This window comes from Eriocheir sinensis, chromosome 69, assembly GCF_024679095.1.
Source record: "Eriocheir sinensis breed Jianghai 21 chromosome 69, ASM2467909v1, whole genome shotgun sequence".
Classification (NCBI taxonomy): Eukaryota; Metazoa; Arthropoda; class Malacostraca; order Decapoda; family Varunidae; genus Eriocheir; species Eriocheir sinensis.
This window is the reverse complement of record NC_066577.1, coordinates 5,524,614-5,527,113: the sequence shown is the minus strand read 5'-3', so window position 1 is coordinate 5,527,113 and position 2,500 is coordinate 5,524,614. Positions and strand designations below refer to the sequence as shown.

General features: G+C 45.0%; 1 protein-coding gene across 5 annotated transcripts in view; it reads right to left on the bottom strand.

Moving 5' to 3' along the window:
• The window catches only part of LOC126988458 (myocyte-specific enhancer factor 2-like), a 152,162-nt gene that overhangs the window by 126,104 nt on the left and 23,558 nt on the right, over positions 1-2,500 (bottom strand). The gene's annotated exons all lie outside the window — the stretch shown is intronic.

Below are 2,500 nucleotides of genomic sequence, written 5' to 3'. Positions count from 1 at the left end.
AAGAAGAACAAGAAGAAGAAGAAGAAGAGAAGAAAGTGTGAGGGAAGAAGAATGGCTTTGTGTGTGTGTGTGTGTTTGTGTGTGTGTGTGTGTGTGTGTGTGTGTGCATATAACAGTGTTAAAGGAAGGAAGGGGAGAGAAGGAAGGAAGAGAAGGGAAGGAAGGAAGGAAGGAAAGGAAGGGAAGGGAGAAGGAAGGAAGGAAAGAGAAGGAAGGAAGGAAAGAGAAGGGAAGAGAAGGAAGGGAAGGAAGGAAGAGAAAAGAAAGGAAGGAAGTCACAGAATAAGTGTAGGAAATGAGCCTTATGTGGATTAAACTGATTTTATATGCTGACTTGCACACACAAGAGAGAGAGAGAGAGAGAGAGAGAGAGAGAGAGAGAGAGAGAGAGAGAGAGAGAGAGAGAGAGAGAGAGAGAGAGCACACAAGAGAGAGAGAGAGAGAGAGAGAGAGAGAGAGAGAGAGAGAGAGAGACACACACACACACACACACACACACACACACACACAGAGAGAGAGAGAGAGAGAGAGAGAGAGAGAGAGAGAGAGAGAGAGAGAGAGAGAGAGAGACACACACACACACACACACACACACAGACACACACACAGCACACAACCACCACCACCGCAACCAAGACCAAAACTGACCTTCTTAAACATGGTACGGTGAAATAGCCTAGAGAGAGAGAGAGAGAGAGAGAGAGAGAGAGAGAGAGAGAGAGAGAGAGAGAGAGAGAGAGAGAGAGAGAGAGAGAGAGAGAGAGAGAGAGAGAGAGAGAGAGAGAGAGAGAGAGAGAGAGAGAGAGAGAGAGAGAGAGAGAGAGAGAGAGAGAGAGAGAGAGAGAGAGAGAGAGAGAGAGAGAGAGAGAGGTCAGAATAGGTCAAAATAGGCAGACTTGAGGGCGTAAGTCACATCCTATTGAAAAAAGCTGAAAATAACGATATTTTGACCTGTATGTATGTGTGTGTGTGTCTCCTTTCCTCCCACCTGGTCCTGAAGAGAAAGAAATAATAATAATAATAATAAGAAGAAGAAGAAGAAGAAGAAGAAGAAGAAGAAGAAAACAAACAAACATACAAACAAACAAACAAACAAAAATATAATGATATCCACACACGCACAACACACACACACACACACACACACACACACACACTCACACACACACACACAGGAAGGAAGGAAGGAAGGAAGGAAGGAATTAGGAAGGAAGGAAGGAAGGAAGGGAAGGAAAAGGAAGAGAAGAAAGAGAAAGGAAGGAAGGAAGGAAGGAAGGAAAGGAAAGGAAGGAAGGAAGGGAAGGAAGGGAAGGAAGGGAAGGAAGGAAGGAAGGAAAGGAAAGGAAAGAAAAGGAAAGGAGAGAAAGTAAGAGGAAGGAGGGAAGGAGGGGGGAAAGGAGGAAGTGGAAACGAGGAAGGAGAACAACACTTGAAAATCAGAAACCTGGAAACCTGGAAACATGGAAAGGCGGGCCACAGCAAACCTATTGGCTCATTAAGGTAGCCTGCTCAGAACAAAGCACTTTGGGACGAAGTAACGGTCTATGATTCTTAAATGAGTTGGTTGAATTGAATTGAATTGGTTGAATGAAAACTACTCCTGCAGCCAATATCTGTATTACATCGCTGTGCTCGAGAATAATCAGTGTCCCCTTGTAAATAGACGACCAGAATTGCACGGCGTTTTCTATTATTTACCAGCACTGCACGGCGTATTCCAGGTGGGGTCTTACCAGAATTATACACGGATAACATAACTCCCGGCGTCTTGTATTCGAAGTTCTCACTGCACGGCATATTCCAGGTGGGCCTTACCAGCGAATTATACAAGGATAACATAACGGCGTCTTGTAATTGTTGGCTTTCTTGTAATTAGGAGACCAGCTCACTGCACGGCATATATTCCAGGTGGGTCTTACCAGCGAATTATACAAGGATTGTTGGCTTTCTTGTAGTTAGGTGACCAGCACTGCACGGCGTATTCCAGGTGGGGTCTTGCCAGCGAATCATGCAAGGATAACATAACTCGGCGTCTTATTCGAAGTTCCTCACTATGAACCTGAGCATAGTGTTGGCTTTCTTGTAATTAGGAGCCCAGCACTGCACGGCATATTCCAGGTGGGGTCTTACCAGAATTATACAAGGATAACATAACTCCGGCGTCTTGTATTCGAAGTTCCTCATGAACCCGAGCATAGTGTTGGCTTTCTTGTAATTAGGAGACCAGCACTGCACGGCATATTCCAGGTGGGTCTTACCAGCGTTTGCAGTGTTTTGTGTTTGAGGTCATGTATAGTGATTATCCACCCATGTAGAATGTGTGATTTTTGCCAAAGATAAGGAAGGAAGGAAGGATGGGAAGGAAGGAAGGAAGAGAAGGAAGGAAGGAAGGAAGGGAAGGAAGAGAAGGAAGGAAGAAGAAGGAAGGAATAGAAGGAAGGAAGGAAGAGGATGAAGGAAGGAAGGAAGGAAGGAAGGAAGGAAGGAAGAAGGAAGGAAG